The sequence below is a fragment of the Haplochromis burtoni genome, unplaced genomic scaffold, assembly GCF_018398535.1.
Source record: "Haplochromis burtoni strain Fernald_Lab_line unplaced genomic scaffold, NCSU_Asbu1 Contig_233, whole genome shotgun sequence".
In the NCBI taxonomy this organism is placed as follows: domain Eukaryota; kingdom Metazoa; phylum Chordata; class Actinopteri; order Cichliformes; family Cichlidae; genus Haplochromis; species Haplochromis burtoni.
The window spans coordinates 770,862-791,971 of NW_024582594.1; the positions used below are offsets into that span (position 1 = coordinate 770,862).

The window sequence follows — 21,110 nt, forward strand, 5'->3', positions numbered from 1 at the left end:
TATGAAAAGAATAAAAACCAACATCCTTCCAGTGCCTCTGTCCGTCACACTGACAGAAACACATCTCAATCTTCCCTCCATCGCTTGCCATCGCTTCACCTCCACCTCCAGTGCTGCTGCTTACACCGACGGCAGGAGGAGAACATGAAAGAGACAATCAAACGCGAGGCATCAGAGCTGTCATTGGTGTCTGCAGAATGCAAAGTGTTATCAGAAATATAGCTGAACCTGATCCTCTGGTGCTCTGTCCTTCCCACAGGCAAAGTTATCCTTTCAACTCACTGTGGCTTTCAATAACATGCAAACAAAAAAACATCGACAACTTCATAGAAGGCTGTGTGTGTCTGCGGTTATTCAGAGAACGTTGAATGGTCCTCTGCTAATGGTGTGGTATCTAATGCATGTTCTGAAAGAGAGGTTTATAAAATAATACATGTGATCCTGTATTCTTTAATTAATGCTTCCCTGCAGGCCTTTATTTCAGTTTATCATCTATAATTTATTGTTATAGATGCCTCGAAATCATTAAAACTCTTCTAAGTGACAACAGACATAAGTTGCTCACAGAGTAAGTAGGTCTATAGCCTCTTTGAAACGCTGAACACAGTGGCGCTATTGTCACAATAAAGGGAGGTGTGAGGATGTGCAGGGAGAATACCCAGAAGCCTCAAATACCCCACTGTCGGTGCAGATGAAAGGGCCGCACCAAGCCAAATCACTTTATCAGCCCAAACAGCCTCTCTTATTGTTAGGCGCTTCTCAGACGTTGGGTGCTGAGATGTCACACCACTAATTGAGAGTCACAACAAGGCCCCTTGTTTGGCCTGCTCCACCGGTTGTGTACAGCTACTGTAATCACCACAATAATTTGGCTCCCTGAAACATCAAATGGCAGCGTGGAAGCTGCAGGAATTTGCATTGCAGCCTTTGATCTGGGAAATTTAAACAAAGCAAGCTCTCGCTCTCTTGAACGGTGTGAAGGTTACAGCGTCCTGCCCTCCACTGTCTGCTTGTCATTCCTGCTTCTGTCTAAATCACCTCTACTGTGGTTATTATTTTGGCTACGAATGCAACAGAGCGATAAAATCACGCATGAAAGGCAAATATAACCCAGGGTTGACCTAAGGGCTTGTTTATCTTTTACACACAAAAGGAGACAGACATCGTTATTAAGACATACTAGCAAGAGCCTGCAAGTCTTGTTGATGGTGGTTTACATTGCACAAGAGTAGGAACCTTTACTCAATGCTCGACTTTAATCCAAAGCCATGCTAGCCGCTCCGTGTGGCTGTGTTTAAACACGCTCATACTCTGGGCAAAATGTTAACATCATGCTAACATGCTAATCTTTTACACGCACAATAGTATATTGAACGCAATGCTTAGCACATTAGGGTCAGGATGTTAACATTTTATATAGGTTAGAGTTATGGAAATTTTATTTCTCAAAGGTTTATGGTCAATCCATGGTGGGAATACTATAACTAACTGTATTAAAGAGTCCCTCTTGGAATATTGTTGATTGACTAAAACAAGACTTTTAGAGGGAAGTTTGGTTTTTTGACTAATGCTAGGCCAAAATCAAACCCATACGTACTGATACTCTAAAAGGTCACCAAGCAAAATGTGTTACTTCTTTAAAATGACCTTTACTGCATTTTCTTATTTTGTGTTTTGCACACAGAGTATAGGTATAGTTACATATGCAAATATAAGCACAAAAAAAAATCCAAAATTAAAAAAAAAATCAGAGCAGCATACAGTCAAAAAGTTTTTGCCTGGCTTTATGCAGTCCAATAAAAATATGTGTACACGCTTAATGCTTCAATTGGAATCAAAAGAAGAAATATCAGCCAGGTTCACTTTAATAACTGATCAACAGCAAATGTCACCACCTCTAAGAAAGCTGAAGCTTTAGCAGTTTGCTTGTCTGGACCATCCAAGTGTGTGTTAACACAATGTCACAATAATAGAACATCAGAACATGCTATGCTCAGAAAAACTGCAAAAAACACAAGAGCTACTCCTTAAAGTCTGCAGGTGTCTGACAACCAGATAAAGATGAAGACGTGTGTCCTGTCTGGAAGGGTTATAAGGAGAAAGCAGCTTCACTAAAGATGAACGTGGCTATACGGCTTAGGTTTACAAAGTTGCTGAACAAACCACTAGATTTCTGTAATAATGTCTTTTATATAGATAGGACCAAAGTAGAACTGTTTGGCACATCAGCACAATCATCCTTCTTCTTAGAGTCGAGCATGGTGGTGGAAGAGTAATGGTTTGGGCAATAGGACAGGGGCACAGTGCGGTGACTGAGTTGGCCCTGTACTCCTCGGTATATCAGAGAATTCTAGAGTCAGACGTGAGGCCATCTGCTGGACTGTCCCGTGAAAACTCAGCAATTCCTCAAAGTGCAGAGTTGAGACAGCTCACCTGCTGTTCAAATCTTCTGTTTGCAACAGTATAACATAACACTGCTTGTTCCAATAGGGGATAAACTTAGTGGCTGAATCAATGACCACTATAAGATATTAAATGATCATATTTAACTGACTCGTTAAAGAGCTCAAGAATGAAGATGTGGAGTTGGAAATGAGCATATCGATGAGCAGATATGAGAATAGATTCCCTTTAATTAACAGTTTTTATATGAAAAGGAAGCAGCACACTGATTAACTAGAACACAAAGATAGCTGAAGACAGCAGTTTGCACACCCACAGATATTTCCTTAAAACTCAAATGAGTTGTGATGAATAATTAATTTAATACATTTCCGACCAATTTCAGATATTATTAGATAAATATATAAATGCGCTTTCACAACAACCAGTTCTACGTTTGTTGTCTGGACAATATTGAGAGCCACACAAATTTAATGGCACATAGCTGGATGGATGAATAATACAGCAAAATAATAAACAAATTTATGAACCAAAGCCATCGGCAAACACAGCTACAGTAACCACACCCAAAGACTTATAAAATACGTCGCCTCATTTATATTCCTAATCTGCTTCCCAGCCACCTAAACCCACAACAGAAGAACACTTGACACTGATCTCATATCGCTATGTGTGAGTGACCTCATCCTTTCCTCTTCTCCCTCTGTGGCCCCCTCAGTGAGATCTGCATGCTCACTCAGCCATGCATACTGACGTCTAATCAACAGCAATTAACCCTGGCCTCTTTCATAGGCCGTGGAGCTCGGAGATAATGAAGACACCACTGTGTATTTATTTTCCTTTTTTCCACACACAGCGTTTGTCATCTGGAAACTTTTTTCAAGGCTCACTGACTTTGGAATGTGACTGCCAACACCATAAAAGCGTCCCCTCGATATTGCTGTCAATGCTGGGTGAACATAATTAAGACTGTGAAGAAAGCGATAAGACACGGAACAATTTGGAGATGGTTTTGATTTTTTCTACACACCTATTGCAATATTGCAGTTCTGGATGTTTTTCTAGGCATTATCCAACAGAGGTGCATGAGAGACTTCAACTGCTGGATTGGACATTGGCCAGACTTTAACATGCCAGCCCTCTAACACAAAGTCTGTGTCGTGTAGGGCTGAGTTGATATGCTAACAGTACAGAGAACAGTCTGGTGCTACCTCGGGCAAGATCCTTTCAAGTGGTTTCTTTACCAGATCCACACTGTGTATTTCCAATAATGCAATAGTGGCTGAAGCAGACTATCTCCTGCTGTGTGCTACAAATAAGAAAGAACAACTATGGATTTCTTTTAAAAAACATCATTCTCCTGATATCGTCTTAAGTTCATATGAGAAAATGGCCATAGCCCATTTTGTATAGTGTAGTACCCTCTGGAAGATAGGAGCCAGCATTGCTGAGGTGTGACAAACCTTGTTTCGGCTGTTTTAATTCCATTTCTTATTCCTTGCTGCTGAGATAATGGAGTTCTTCCTCAATCCATCCACTGTATCTTTGGTCTCGCTCCAGTCTATCTGACTGTAGGCTGAACTAGAAAACAAAGAGACACAAGAAACATCCAAACAGTGTTACGGTCTGCTGTTTCAGACAAAGGTATTTGCATTAGTTTGCAGGCAGATCTCTTTTTCGACTGAGTTTTGGAAGCCACATTGTAATCTTAAGCAGAAGAATGATTCAAGTGTCAGTCAATCTCCCCTGTGAGAAGCAGACAAGCTAGTTGGAGCCTTGGATGCAAAAATAGCATGGGAGATGGAGGACACCCTTGCTCTACCCCCACATCTGACCTTTGGCTCTTTGAAGAAAAATGTCTACATCAAATACTCTGAATTATCTATTCAAATGCCTGGAAACAATCTTTGGACAATGACACATCAATCAAACGTTCTGTGAACCGGGGGTGGTTGTTTATATAAATGCTGTCCATCTGGGGGAGAGATCTCAACAATGTTACATCTCTTTTTCTGTGGGGAGATGGCAGTAAAAAGAAAGAAGGAAGTTCATAGAAAAACTTAAAATTCGGCCTTTTTTTCTCTTCTTCTTTTTTTCCTCAAATCCCAGCGTGAATGTGTCGGCGAGCTCGTGGTATGCACCAAGATGAAAAGTAGAGGCCATCCCTTTGAAATCCTCCTCAAGTCAAAATTACCATTTCATTTCAACTCCAGCCAGGAAACGGAGAGCGGGGCCACTGCTAACTGCTTTGGGCATATCGTTATTTATTGTGTGTAAACTTTGTAGGAACATTGTTGCCTGGGAAAATGTGTTGTGTGGGTGGTAGAAGTGAGCAGTTGGAGCAACCACAAAGGGAGAGATCAGGCCTATTTTCTCTGTAGGAGGAACACATAAAAGTGAAAATAATGCCCATTATTACAGAAAAACAACATCAGCCTTCTTTGCTCATAATTGTCTAACAGCTGAGAAGTTACCACTGAAGCTAAACAACCAACCAGTTGACCCTATTTAGGTAACTGCATTATAATTTTTCTGCTCTGTTAATTAGTAAGCTCTCTGTGCTAAGTGGGCCATTATCTGAGTTGGAACTAACTGCTTTTTCTATATTAAGTCTGCCATGTTGTTTCATTTAATTAACTTTATTGACCTCTACGCTGCAGGGGTTAACATTTTCTAAGCTATACTGTGAACCTACTCATGTAGCAGTATTTTAAAAAGTCCTTTAAAATGTGTTATTCTTATTGTGAAAAGTGGATTCATAGTTTGCTGTTTTACATATTTGCCTAAAAAGCAAAATATCCCTCATTCAGTCCTGGGAGGAGGTCTAAAAATCCCTCAGGCTTGTGTCAGGAAAGGAATCTGGTGTAAAAATCTGCCAAGTCAAACATACAGAGCCCTGCTCTGGTGTGAATAAAGGAGGAGTCAAACGTACTTTCTAGTTTGAGCCAGAAAAGATTACTAAACATGGGATCTTTCCAAAATACTCTGTAACACATTATTTTGACCATATTAGATTTAGTTATTCCTTGGTGTTCGTAACAGTAGCTATATTTCATGTATTTAGGAGACTGCATTTGCAGTTTTGATTCAAACTGCAATAATCATTTTTTTTCTTTCTTCTGGAGACTATTCTAGCTGATATTGTATGAAAGAGATGACACACCTTGGATAAGTTGCACCAAATACCAAATTTAGAATCATCAGTTAACCTAACAAGCACGCCTTACTTGTTGGAGACTAAAGGCAGTCGATGGCATCATCAGAGACATAGAGAGCACATACAAACCCCACAGAAAGGCTACAGCTGCTGAGGAGGTTCAAACCAGGAATCTTCTTGTTGTGAGGCAGCCGTGCTAACCTCTATCATGGCTGCCCCAAAGTAAGCCGAATGCATGAAACCACACAAATTCTGAATTTGCCATTATTTCACCTTCCAAATGCAATTTTGTAAAATTTAGATCATTAGTCTTTGAGTAGTCTCATGGAAAGACACCTTGGGTTTTGTTTTTAGACAGTGATCTGGGTCAGTACCTGAGTTTAATAGATTCTGCCTGTGATATGAGGGATGTGGCTCATATCACAGGCAGATTTTTTTAAATCCAATTTTGGCTGAGTTCATAATATCATTTAAATAGAAGTGATTATATTTAATATCACTAAAGAATAACAGTGAAAAGGCTGTTCTTGGTGGACAAGGGTTGGTTGAGGTTGAGCAACAGCTAGAGTAGGTCTATTTAACCAACAGTGCTCTGCCAGCTAGTGACATTGGTAACTTTGCTAAAAGCATACAAATCAAGAGTTGCACACTTACTAAGACAATAAAAGGAAAGCCTATAAGGTCTTATTGAGGCGTTAGCAGTCTAAGTGGCATATCTAGGAACATATCATTAAAGTACAATAGAAATACAGATATGACGACACATAAAGAAAGTGGCTTTAGTGAGGTAGGCTTCTGGTTTGATATCTTGGATGTTTCATTTGAGCTGGTTTCAAGTAAATGGGCCGATCATAGGGATACACAAACATATAACTAACTTCAATTATTTCTACCATCCTTTTAGTTTTAAAGGCTGGATCTTTTAGTCTGAACTGTTCTTGTTTTTGTGACCCACATTCAGCACCATCAGACAGCTGTTTGCATTACAAACCAGGCGAACACTACCTGGCCTGCCTCTAATGGCAAACAGATACAGTTTGTTATCTAGCTAGTAAACACAGTGAAGCATTTGGAAGCTAAAGATCCAGTGTATTTCTTTTAAACTACTAGGGATTATATATTTTATGAGACAAAACAGAGCTCTGAAGCACGGTAAGAACTAATGCTGACTTTGCTGTTTGCAAATCTCTGTTGTTTACAAATTATTCTGTGTGTTCTTCTCTCTTCAAGAACAAAGGAAAGGTAACAAGTTACTGATGATTGAATTCCCATTTTCAGTTAAACAAATGATATAATAACAGATAATATGTCAGTGCTGGATTATCAATTTAATCTGCTGCCCCCAAGTGGCCAAGAATTCAAATAAATACATTTTTAATCACTGGATCATTTACTACAACTTTTGTAATATGTAATTACTCTTAATTATTCACATCAAACAGAACAGGTAGCACAGAGTGTGGGGGTGAAAGCACATACATACGCACAATAAGTATCAACAAAACAGTCCAGTCATTCTAATTTTTCCAACTCTTCTCTCAAAGTTTAAACACAAACATCCCCAGAACAAAAACACGTGCCCACAAATATTAAGAGGAACATTATTCATGCGATCATCATCATCGTACTGTAAATGTGTTATCATTGTGTTTAATAGAATTAAGACCATAAGGAGAGAGTGTGGACAGAGCCCAGTTGATTCATGACCAGAGGGAGAGGCAGCAGAACTTTGTTGACTGTGTTCTCCTCCAACAAAAGAGTACATCTAATCTTAAACATATGGCTGAAGCCGGGGATCCACAGATGACAGCATGCAGAGTATGGAAAAACACTGCAGTTGTCTTTTTTTCACCCCTATAAATCCATGTCAGCTCTTTTATGTCCTGGATGTTTTCGCTGTTTCAGACACTTGTACATTCCCCAAACCAGTTAAAGTTAAAGATTGCACCATGTAATGCTTACTAAAATCATAAATTCACTTACTTCTGGTCACATAGTTTTCTGTTGAACTTTTCTGCTCTAGAAATTCCAGATAATAGTATTTTACTATTTTAAGTAATGATACACTGAGATATCTAAACAGAAATACACAAGTTAAGTAGGCTAGCTGCTTGATTCCCATGTGCAGCTTACAAAATATAATTAAGGGAAGAACTGGATTGTCGAAACAATATGATGGTCACACACTGTGATCTATCTCAGCATATCGCAACTGGCGCAGATGTAACACAGATATAAATGTGTAATGGATTTTTAATAGTCATGATTCTGCTGGTTAAAGAGATGTGCACAGTGGCACGCGTGACTTGTTGAAATACAGAAAATAAGAATTTGCATGTAAAACACGTGGACTATAGCCCTGCTCTGACTCAGTAACATCATCTTGGCCACTCTCAGACAAGTTCTGCAAACGTGTCAGTTGAAGGAATTGAAAAGCAAGCTGGGTGTTGCATATATATTTGGACTACAAGGGCTTGTTCATTTGTTTTATCTGTCCCACATTTTGTGTCCTCCACAAGCATTTATTTGTACTGGCTGCGGCTGCATCGGACTTGGCTGCAGGACTTATATATTTAAACAAGGACTGTTGAGAGTAAGGGGAAGTGTTCGACTAAACTCAAGTCGGGTCTTCTTTAACATTTAAACATGTTTCTGTCCACAAGGGCAAAAATGTTTACCTCTGCTGGTTCTGTTCCCGTTGTACAGCCAGACAGTTTCTTTCAGATCCATACTCTGGAACTGCAAAGAAAAACAGAGTCAGAGAAGAAGAGTGCACGATAGGTGAGGAAGGAAACAAAGGCATAGCAGTTGTAGGAAGTAAACAAACTGACAAACTGAAACATGAATATAAGACAAAGACAGATGGGAACAAAATGGAATCAGTTGCACGAGGCTAGATTGTCTTACAGGAAGCGCACGCTCTGATACTTTAGCTGCTGACCTCTCGTATGCAGCAGAGGGGGTGGAGGCGACAAGGGCTCTGCGGGCCCCATCTGCACGGCTTGTCCCTGGCTATGTGGCCATGTGTAGCACCTGGCCCCAAGCCAGCGCCCAACGCCCCTTTGTGGTGGTCAGAATGGCTGGTTGGGGTCTGCCTTTGATCCCGGGCCAACTATTCATCTCTAAAGGAAGAGGAAGAGCAAAAAAAACAGAAGAAAAAGATAAACAGAAAAAGAGGGAGGGGAGTAGAGGGAAAAAAGTCAACCTCTGCTGCCAATTATTGGAAAAACATCAAGGTCTTTTCTGCTTTTCTGTCTGTGTAAAGAGAAAGAAGAGAAAAGAGAGAAGGGGAGGCAAAAGAAGAGATAGCTGTTTGATGGCTTGGCTCAGTGTTAGTTGGAAGATTGTGGCAAGTCAAGGCGAGGCAGAAGCTGACCTGCAGGAGGTGATTAAAGGTGGAGAGAGCTGTTTGTCTGGCTGCTAAGGCTCTCTCTCTCTCATTTTTTGGTGTGTTTTCTTTTTCCGGCATGCCCTTTTTTTTTTATCTTTGCCTCTTTCACTATCTGGCGCAGACTCCCCTCTTCCCCTTGTTGTTGCCATCCTTATCTGTGCCTTTCTTTCTTTTACCACCACGTGCTGTTAAACCAGTTCATAAGGACAAATAAAGGTCATTTTTCTGTCCTGTTGAGGTGTTTCTGTCTCTGTCTATTTGTCTGTCTGCCTCTTTTTCTTTGGTCTCGAACCTCAACACATATCTATAGTATATTTACAGATATTTACAGTGTGAGGAAAGCAGAAAGCAAGTGTGAATGACAGCCTGTACACTGAAGAAGCATGTCAGACTGCTGATGAGGATGTCACAATAATAAACAGAGGAGAGGATTAAAAGTGTTGTCAGTAAGAAACACGCATTTTAAAACCCGTGAAGAACAGAAATAATCACATAAGTGATGCAGTTTACACTTTCACACCAACTCCATCTTAGCCTTTAGGGCTCGGGGCTTATTTTTATTTATTTATCTATTTTTCAGGGAATAATTTGGCTCTACTATACATTTCTGTATAAAACTGCAATACACCTACTGCAAATTCTGACATAGGGTGATATATAGGTACTAATGTCTGACATGAACTAAACTATAACACCAAACATGAGTATCTAATACTGATAATAACACAACTACAGCAGGTACAGCAGGTTAAAGCTGAAGTTGAACACCAAACTAAGTAGAATTTATGACAAATTATTGTTAATTTGTCTTCCAGGCAAATTTCAGCAGCATGGAGGTTGAATTTAAACTAATCAGGAAGTGCTCATATTTCTTTCTTCTTCATCAGCTCATTGTCAGTTATTATTTGGCTCACTTCATGAATATTGGTGTGTGTCTCGTACATGACCCTGCCAAAATTAGCTAATTAATTTTTTGTACTACAACTATGGCAAATTAGACATTATAGAATTGCAAATTTTTACCATTATGTTATGATGTTTTTACAGATCCTAAAAGTATTTATTTATTATATACCTGTTCTACTGCCCATTATTGGCTAATCAGCTAATCTTATGGCATTTAGGAATGTAGACATAGTAAAGATCAGCGGCCCCCACCCCCCGGGCCATCGTCCGTGAGTCGTTTGGTACCGGGCTGCCAGAGTTGAGGCTCGGGTGTGAAATTGATGGTTTTCAGGTTTTTATCGCTTTTTATCATTATTTTTTATCGTTTTTATCATTAACTCTGTTTCCCTGCGTCTTTTCCCGTTTGTTATGAATGAATTTATTTTTTTTTGGTTTGGTTTGTTTGGTACTGGTACTGGTTTTATTTTGTTGTGTTTATCCGCGACATCTTAAAGCCTGGCCTGAAAATATTATCGGACATAAACCAGTCCGTGGCGCAAAAAAGGTTGGGGACCACTGGTCAAGATGACCCGCTCAAGTTCAAACTGAGCATCAGATTATGGGAGAAATGTGAATTAAGAAATTTTGTATGTGGCGGGGTTGTTGGTGCCAGACCGGTTGGCCTAGTTGAACTACTGGGATTTTTCCCACATGACTATTTCTAAGGTTTCCCTCTTTTGGAGAATCCCCCCATTAAGCAAAAATATCAAGTGAGCAGCAGTTCTCTGGACACAAGAGCCTTCTCGATGTCAAAGGTTCAAGGAGAATGGCCACACTGCTTTGAGCTGATAGGAAACCAATGGTAACTCAAATAACCACTCTTTACAACCAAGGTAGTAAGAGCATCTCTGAATGCACAACACATAAAACCTTTTCAGCTAAGAACATGAGACTGAGGCTACTATCCTCACACGCTCACCAAAATTAGAAAACAGAATATCAAAACTCCTGGTCCAGTCTCATGAGTGTATTTAGTGGTGTTGCAATGGCGTCAGGGATATTTTCTTCGCTCATTTTGGGCCCCTTATTATCAAGTGAGTATTGCTGAAACTCCACAACCTACCTGAATACTGTTGCCGACCATGTCCATCCCTTCACGATCACTGTGTACCCTTCATCTCAAACTGATTAATTGAACATGACTATGAGTTCATAGTGCTCAAAGGACCTCCCCAGATATTTTGGGATGTTGTGGAGCAGGAGATTCCAAATACAAAAGGGGTTCCAGCCTGGTACTTGCATGGTTTACCTGTGAGTCGCCTGTTAAATCTCCTGTGAGTGTGGTTGTCAATTCAATTAAAAGACCTGAATAGCAGCGACAAAGTCTAGCAACATTTTCATACATACAGTATGAAACATGTCCTGACACAGAGACACACCTAAACACTAGCAGCAGTGCAGTTACTTCTTTTTGTGGTCTGGTCAGGAATTTATTATAAGCCCCTTAAAACCCTGTTCGTATGCATCACTTGCCTCCTCTCCTCTGCTTTCGTCCTTGCAGGCAAAGAAACAGAACAGACAATAGCACATGCATTGATCACCAAGGACGTATTTCTATCACTCTCCCTCCCTCGGCCTCTCCCTCGGTCTGTCTCTGTAATTTCTCTTTCATGGCTGTTTTTCCTGCGGTCTCCCGAGACCTTCTTAGTCGACGAGAGAAAACATAAACTGAACATTAAAACGCCCCGCAGCCCTTTAAACACTTGTCATTTGTCCTTTGTACAAATCATGGCGAGAGTTGCTATAGAGACTGCGCTTTTTATCTATCTTGTTGTGTTATTACTATTTTTTTTATTAACTTTGCTGGTGAGAAAGAGAGAAAGAGGATGAGAAAAACAGACAGTGAGAGAGAAAACCAGTCGAATATGAGTATGGGGGAATGATCAAAAATGAGACGTTTAAAAATCCAGTTTGCCACAGGGTGAAAGATGAGAGATGAGTGAAGGACATGTACTGTGGATCTTTGTGGACAGATTGGCTAATAAAAAGCTTTTTTCCCCGTCAGATGGAAGACGTGATGTTTAGTTCACAGTTTAATGTATGTATTTTTCTGTAATGAGGCTCTGATTCTCACAGTGGTTTTACCATGTGTGTCTGCCTAAACTGCGTGTTTCTCCCATTGTTTTAGCGTACGTAGTGTGTATGACTGCCTGTAAGACTGCGTGTTCATTAGATTCCTGGTACCTGCACCCAGCCATGGGCGTTTAATTCAGCGAGCAGGCAGGGGCATTATCACACACTACCATCACTAATCCCCATGGAATGAAACACCGACACTTTGATGTCTGCCAAAGAACACCGCTGTAGTATTTGGAGGCGAGACCCTGCATCACGTACAAACCGCAATTAACAATCTATAGCTGGACTAGAGCCAGGCAGAGTGGTGGAGGTGCAAAGAGGGCGGGAGAGAAGAAAGAAACAGCAGAAAGACACTGATGATAAAGAGCCAGAAGCAGGATGGTAAAGCATAAAAGGATGTATACTATGCATTTGTGTGAATATGTGTGTGTGTGTGTGTGTGTGTGTGTGTGTGTGTGTGTGTGTGTGTGTGTGTGTGTGTGTGTGTGTGTGTGTGTGTGTGTGTATACTGTCAATGTACATATACAGGGGTTGAAGTTGCTCGCAGACATATCATCAGTCTTTGCCAATGTGGAAGTGCTTCTTCAGTGATCAATGCAGGACACACACTGACACATACACAGCACTGATTGATACACATGCATGCGCTGTAACAACAGTGTTTCTGTCTCAGTAACAACCTGCCTGGAGCTTAAAGAACACAGGACAGTAAAGGAAGTCCTGGACAACAGAAATAAAGGCAAGCGGCTGCTGGGTAGAACACAAAACCCTGGACTTTTTGTACTTGACGAGGACGCCAAATGAAAAATTCAGGCCCTCCAATGCCGACAGGCTCTGAGAAAAGTCCTTCAAACACACGCGCACACATGCGTACACAAAACACAATTCCTCATGCCACCTACACACATTCTGGTGAGAAAATGTTATCGGTGCGTGCCAGTGTGAACGCATGTGTGTGTGTGTGAATGCGTCACACACTGGAGCACGCAGGCTATAATACATACACCTCATGTAAGAGGATAAAACACCAAAAAAAAAACCCCCAAAGACTTTCATCAAAGCAAGTGAGAGAGGATGTCAGAGATTTTTTCAAAAGATGAAAGAGAGGGATATTCTCTCATTTCATCTCTCCCTCTCTCTCCCTCTCTCTCTTTCAAAATCCTTGAAGTATCATCCATGTTTCTATGACGAAGAGAGAGCGAGGAAGAGAGAGAAAGGGGGGTAAAAGTTATTTACGTCCCACGCTGTGTTATGTGGCCTGTCACTTCTCATTTTCTCCCAGGGCTGTCCAACTGGAAGACTTCAGTCAACTCTCTCCAAGCCTGTATTTGCTGAGGTAATTACAAAGTGACAGCTTCAAATCCTCTACCACACACACACACACACACACACACCCAAATATGGGTAAATATGGGAATATGGCTCTGTGGCCTCTCAGATTCTGTTGTTATTATTTGACTCACTTGGGTATAACACGAGATGAGCATCTCTTATTTCATTCCTTCAGCAGCTCTTGCATGAGTGACCCTTAAATATTCCAAACTGCACTCAACACAATCCCCAGCCGATGATTAATATTCCTCAAAGTTTATAATAAATGAAGAAAATTGATGTATGTAGTCAGCAAAATGTAAAGCCTTTCTGTCGACTATCTGCATTCCCCATAAAACACGTGGGCTGCAACACGCACATGCATGAAAACACTTCCACCTCCTGTATCCACTTAGAGGTGATTGTAAGAACATCTTTGATCTTTTTTTTTCTCCTTTCTTCTTCAAGGAGATGTATTGCCTGTACACATAATCCATGACAGACATAATGTGATTTGGTAGTATCTCTAAATGGCAGGGAAAACCAGCTGACAGAAATTAATAAGTTACTGCGGCTGTAAAGGAATCAGAGTAGGAGGGGTTTGGAGGAGATGGTGGAGGTGGTGGGATAACCTGGCAGCAAAACACACAGATCATCAAATAATCTTTTGAGGCATATTGTCATGGTGAAACTCATACACACACGGAGCTCAACCTGCCCTATCTGCAGCGGCACACAACGCCGGTCTGTCGTCTCCAGTTTGTATCATTACCACAAAACACGACGCTGATAGAAGTCATTGGCTTGATCCTATGAAGACCTGAAGACCTACGAGGACTTCTGTGTCTTGTTTCTGTCATTACGACCCCGATCTCCAGAAGGAGTCATCAACTTAAGTGCATCATGAGGGCACATGAGTGGACACTAAGCTGCTTACAGGTTCTCGTGAACTGCAGTTTGCATGTATGCATTGCTATTTTCACTCTGGCACATTTTATTATCTTGTGTAAAATGTAGTTTTTGAGGACATTTCTAATGTTAGATTAGTTTATATGCTCAGTTCTATCACTGAGTAAAGTAAGAGTGTTTGACTTGTTTGACTGTTTTGCAAAGTTACAAAACTCATCACATGTTATACTCACACAAGTTTTCACCCAATCTGGGAATATTTGTTGCTGGACAGGAAGATACCATTCAACAAACACGTTGTTCAAAGCATACTGACTGCCAAAAATTCACAACTTTTAAAACCTAGATTAGTACATAACGCACCTACACATTCTGAGATTTCAGCAATCCAAAATCTGCAAACAAAAGTTGCAAAATGGATCTAATAAACATGTTGGAGACATCAACTTTAATGCGAGCCTGTAAGATGACAACGCTAGGCTGCGATGCACCTCAGCAGATACTCCAATATATACTTCATATGACATATGATAACAAGGATGTTTCTCTATAGACTTTCTTCTTTGCTGGAATTGCAGACAGTTTTTTTGCATGTTTTCCGTCCATCAAGTAATTTTAGTTTTCCTCTTTTTTTTATCGTCTCATTGTTTCATGCTCTACTTATTGTTGAGTCGAAGATTTAGGTTGGAGGAGTCATGTTATTATTTTTATTATTATCCTAAATTACTGATAGTTTCCCAATCTCTGGTTGCAAGTGGCTAACTTTAAACCTAAGAAGTGGTCTGCTGGATTGGTTAGTGTCGTCTCACAGCCAAAGGTTCTCTTTTTGAACCTCTTGGTTACCGGGGACATTTCTGTGTGCGGTCTGAATGTTCTCCCTGTGCCTTATTAGTGATTTTAATTTGACTGTAGATGTTGAAATAAGAGTAACTGGTTGTCTGTTCCTGTTTGAGACTTTTACATTCCCAAACTTCTCTGATTTGACTCGTGAGGGCTGTGTGATTTGGTTACATGTGATTGATAGTGCTGGCAACATTAGCAAACAGGCCACAACTGTCATCAGATGTTTACTCAAATTTCACTCTGTCCTGACTGATGCACTGAATGATATCACATCATCCTTTGCAAATGAGCTAAGCCAAGTTCAACACGAGAAAAGTCACAAATACAGAAATCACTTAATAACCAAAACTGTTCCAAATTAAGAAGAAGATCAAGAGGTCTCAAGAGAAAAGGGTTTTTCTGGGCCACCAAGGTTCCAGCTTCATCTATTTCATGAGGATGAGTAAATACATTTACTGCTCCATATTTGGTTTGACAGCCCATTAAATCTGGAAGGGCTTCACCTAAAAAAAATCCTTACTGAATCTGAATCCAGACCAGAGAAGCACACCTAAATCTACCTGACAGATGGTCTGAGACTGGCTCATCACAAACTGTGCTAGTCACACTGTAAATTATACTCCCACTGAAGAAATCTTATTTCAGAATATGTGTCAAAAACATCTTTAGGGATAAACATAGAATAACTAAAAAGTCTGACTTGATGCAAACTCTAGCTGTGGATTAGACAGAAAATGCTGTTTAAGGCTATTGCAGGCTATCTAGATCGTCACACTCCCATTAGCCATGCCTCTGTGGTCCTACCCATTGTTCCTCTATTCTCTAAATCAACATTGCACCTCGATACGTGTGATGAACAGCTGCACATAGATGAGGAAAGCATTACGTCAGTGCAAGTTTGAACGCAGTGCAGTCTGATCTAAGTGCTGGTGGCGGCAGTTGAACTGTGTAAAGCACGTGTGCACATATTTGCATGCATGCATACTTACATACTTGTACAAGTATATCAGCCAATACGAGTGGTGCACAAAGCCCCCCTGTACAAGTCAGAGCAGCTCGATTACATTCTGATATGTACAATGACGTACAAATAAATATACTATCATGATTCATCTTGCCATAAGAAATTTAAAAGGCAAAAAACAACAAGAAGAAAACGACGCCGGACCGATGCTGAGAAGTCAATGTGAGCATCGGTGAAGGGAAAAGATTTTCAAGGTGGCTGTGTCGTTTATGTCCAGTGGGGACGGCTAGGACAGATGTGGCTTTATTTACTGCTGTTGGTTTGGATATAAGTGTGCGTGCATGTGTGTGTAAAAGAAAGAGGGCATGAAGAAGACAGACAGAAAGCGAGAGTGCGAGGGAGGGAGGTATGTCAAGCTCGCCAAACTACTCAGCAAGACTGATTTATTTGGCAACTGTTGGATGGTGGTCTGACTACAAGAGGCCACCTACTCCAGTGTCTGACCTGTGACCTGCTTCAACTTCTGAAACGAACTCAGCTGTCCTTGCTAAATCTACAGCTGGACAGGAGGGATAAATTCTTGTTGGGGAGAACACACATACATAAATACACCCATAAAACACACACGCACAAGAGTACGAGCATGTGTCCTACCACCCTTATTCTTCCCTGTATACAAAGAAAAGAGAAAAAAAGTCTTTTAAATCGTTGCAGATTAGTTGCGCTCATCAGTGCGGACTGATTCAGATTGATAGTAGCGTGTTAACAATCTGTCTGCGTTAACTTTATTAGATAGCAACAATTTGTCGACCTTCTCCAGCCTGTCTGAGAATGACCGCCATCACTCCGAGTCAGACCACGACGAAGACGGGTTGCCTCCCACCAGGCAAAAAGAGACAGACAGATAGAATATCCATTGTTGCCAGTAAAAGCCACACACAGTATAAAAGGTAGGAGTAGTTTGTGTCTGAAGAGTAAGGCTTGTGTAAAAGTGCTTTAAGACTTCTACTTCTGACCTTTGTAAACAATTTCCTGATGCATTTATAGTCTCAGTCACTCATTTTGGTTCATAGTAAATAAATTGTTCAGCCTTTTCAGTGTCAAAAGAAGGATAATGCGCATTGGCTAAAGTCATGGTGTCTATGTACAGATTTTATACTGTGTATGGCAAAATGCAGGTTGGTTACTTTAGAAATCCCTCAATCAGCTAACGTGATCCCTGATGCTACCTCATGTATTAGCCCTGTAAAGCCTAAACTATGAAATAACAGTCAGAAAATTCTACTGGAGTGTTTATGAAACTTCTGACAATTAAAAAAAACACAATTTGTTTATCTTAAACACACAAAGACATACAAGAGGGTTAAGATTAATGCTAAGGAAATCCTATTGACAAGTATGACACAGTTGGTGCTACAGGGTCAGTCTGGTCTCACAGTACAGCACAGTGTTGAACAACTGACACGCCAGACAATACATACAACAGTACAATATAACAAAGCTAGCACTACCTGCAGTTCACTCTGCTGCAGGTACCATTAATAAAGGTTTTTTTGATGCTATGCAGAAATTATTTGTTTACTTTTCTTTGTTTGGTAAATTAGATTGTAATTTGCCTGCATTGACATTGTAATGTGTTTAGGCACTGCCTGTTATTCACCATCTCTTATTCTCGCCTTTTGCTATACAGATGGTTCTGGGCTGTGACCTTGGACACGCACACACCCTAACACACACTCGTGTATCCATCTGCTTGCACTTAGATTGGCTTAACCCTCATTCTCTCTCTCCCTCGCTCTCTCACTCTCTGTAGTTCTCATCTTTTCCTCCCTTTGTCATCCCTATTGTTGTTTCCATTCCTTTGAAACTTAAAAATATCCCAGCCCGATTGTGTTCTGTACATTGGGTTACCATGGTGATTGCCATGCAGAACAAGCAAAAGGAGTTTGTGTTTGTGTATGCATGTGTTATGTGTGTTCGTGTGCCAGTAGCAGTGCTATCAGCCAAGCACAGAGTCCAAAGCTATTTTCTAAGGAAGCAAAAATAAAAGGAGAAACACCCACCATCCCCTCTCTTTGGTTTTCCTTACCCCCTTTTCCTTCTTCTCATCTCTCTCAGTCTCCATCTTATTTTCTGTCCCTTCTCCCTGCCCTTCATCCTTATCTTTCTCGCCTGGCCCGTTCCCCTTTCTCTTGCCATTCCATCTTTAACCCCACGTCTCTCTGCACCAGCCTTCAGATGTCCGCCATTGCACTACCGCACCCCATGGCAACAACCAAGAGAGGGAGCGAGGAGGAGAAAGCAGAGACAGATTGACAGGAGACTGCTCAGAAGGTCTTTTGGGAGTTGTACTGTACATGGTGATAGGGACTTAATGGCAAACCTCATCTGGCCGACACATTGCAGCCCTCTGACGACAGCAGCATCACAACATCAAGGTTTCAGCTTACACCCAGCTAAAACCAGCGGCCTGTGAAACCAGCGCACACCACACCATAGTTTGCAACTGACTTTAATGAGGGAACCCACTCTGTGCTCGTCTCTGTCTCCTATTTTACGTTTTCATGGCGTCTCTCCTTGAAATATGAGCATCTAACTGTGACTTTATGCACATGTATATACATACTCGGTGAAGAGTGTGTCATCAAATTCAGTTGATATTATACTGCCATATGACATTCCATCGTGTTTTGTGTACATGTAATCACGCACATATGTTGTTCTCTCTGTGTGTTTGAGTATGTTTAGAGTTCATTCCCACTGATCAAGGGAGCAATAGGTTCCTTTAATCTAAGGGTGGTCCCCATGTGCATTCTCCACCCTGGGTTGATCAAGGGCAGAGCAGAGGGAGGAGCAGCAAAAAGAGCCTGGTGGGTCTGTTCGACTGACTGAGTCAGCGTGTTAAAAAGTGGATTTCAGCAACCTATTACACATAGCCAGGGATTACCAAAACCACAGCATGATATTGATTGATAAATTTCTTCCTAGTTTCAGTCTGTTAGGTGATAATGTACATCCCAAGGGAGTTATCAGATAACAAAGTGCTGAAACAGATTCAAGAAGAGAGGCAAAACAGAAGGCCTGATGCTTCTGCCCTATGGTGAAATAAGTAGAGAGACTTCTGGCTTGCGTATTAACAAATACTTTTAGTTTATTAAAGGCTGTGTTTTTGTCGTTTTAGTGATGTACTATGTGAATTATAACTACGTGGCAAGAGTGAAAGATTCAACTCAGTTCAATTCAGTTTTATTCGTATAGCTACAAATCACAACAATGTGCTTTATACTGTAAGGTAAAGACCCTGGAGCCAAGACCGAAGCGAAAAAAGCAGCTCATTGATTAGCCACCTGTGGTTGGCTCCATAAGCGAGTCAACCCCCAGAGACTCTCATGTTAAAATGTCTGCCTCACTGGCATGAATACACATATTTACAATCTGACACAAAAGCCACAAAATGACTATAAGCACGTTTTAGTTTGTATGACCAGTTTCTTCATTTTTATAACTATACAGAGCTAAGTCTGTCAAGGTTCTCAGTCATCCAGGTCATCGCAGTCTAAGGAGCTCCACCTTTGACCTTAAAACTGAAGAAGCTTCTCGGATGAAAGGTGAAACATCTTCAACTTACCGAAGTCCAGCTGCTTTTCTTTCCAAGCTCCTTAGACTATACAGAGCTAAATTTTTACAGGTTTAAATTGTAATAAGATTACTACCTATTTCAAAGGGAGGTGTGTGTGTACCTCTTTTTGCCCAGTTCCATGCTAGTGATTGCCAGCAAAATCTTGCCACCTCTTGCCAACTGATTGCGGAATACACATTTCCCCCCAGCGATCAGGATGGTCAACACTGTGAAAAGACGTATGCTGCAATAAACCACAAATATTCTTTAAATCTGACTGACTGGTGTGTCTTGTTGACTGGATACCATTCATCAGGTTCAATTCAATTTAGTTCAATCTTATACCAATAATACAGAGAAAATCCCAACAATCAAACAGTCAGACGACCTCCTAGGAGCACTTGGCAACACTGAGAAGGAAAGACTCAGGAAGAAACCTGGCCCCTCCCTGAGCCTGGTTCTGTTGTTTAAAACTGCTAAAACTCTACAGCACTGTTAGATGATGTGATGCTAAGATAATTACTAGTATTCAAGAGAAATGAAAAGAACAGAATTACCCCAGCTTCATCTTTCACATTACCCAGTTAATCTAAAATTATTAATCGTGGCATAAAAAAAAAAGCCAGAAAAGAAAAAGAGGGACACTGTGGTTAATATGTAAAAAGAGACGGATAGTGTAGCTCTGTGTTATCAGTCCTAGCTTGGCAGTCACATTTAAGAAAGTGGATGGTGTCTGGATTCTGATAAGCTTCTTCCAGGAAGTCCCGTGTTTCCTTGCTTAGTAATTACCTCTCATGGAGACTGACCAGGGTGAGAAATAAATCTCATCGTGTGTGGACTGGATAATAGGAGATCTATAGGGATAATGGCTTAGCAGGTGGTAGAAACACACACACACACACACACACACACACACACACACACACACACAGACTGAAACTGTTTCTCAGTGAAACTGGTAACAAGCAGAGAAATACAGAGTTGAGACAGGCGCTTACTACTCAGCTCAGTGATGCAGATTCCTGCAGCCAAATAAAGTCTCCACCCTGCATATGTGTACACATGAAATGCATCCTTATTTTCTAAAGCTTGTAGCCCTTTGCAGCCTGATCACTTCTGATAAGGCTGTTCCATATCAACCTCCACCTTCTCAAAGAAACTTGTTTTAATGAAAGTACTTTCCTGAGTTTGGCCGATTTACTGGATTTTCCTTTTGCTCTCATCTCACTCTCTCTCTTGAGCTGGAGCAGCAGTGGCAACAGCCCATTTTAAGAAGTGCTGACGCCAGGGCACCCAGCATTTCTGTGTGCATTCAAGGAATGAGGAATGTATCTCCAAACAGCTTAGAGAGAGGCTAGGAAGAGGGGGTAGAAGGAGGGAGAAGGAGAGATAGCTAGAATGAGCAGGAGGAAGGTTAGGACAGAAAATTAAATGGAAAAAACGGGTGGTGGAGAGAAAGACAATTTTGTAAAGAAAGAAAAAGCACAGA

General features: G+C 40.9%; 1 protein-coding gene across 3 annotated transcripts in view; it reads right to left on the minus strand.

Moving 5' to 3' along the window:
• LOC102313022 (axin-2) overlaps positions 1–21,110 on the minus strand; it is an 85,950-nt gene that overhangs the window by 49,623 nt on the left and 15,217 nt on the right. For 2 of the 3 annotated variants that reach the window (XM_042226889.1, XM_014340804.2), the window contains exons 3-5: positions 8,468–8,682; positions 8,239–8,299; positions 3,867–3,984 (exon numbers count right to left, since the gene is read on the minus strand). The gene's annotated coding sequence lies outside the window, so the exon portion shown is untranslated. The remainder of the gene's footprint in view (positions 1–3,866; positions 3,985–8,238; positions 8,300–8,467; positions 8,683–21,110) is intronic. The other variant, XM_042226888.1, reaches the window with a different exon arrangement.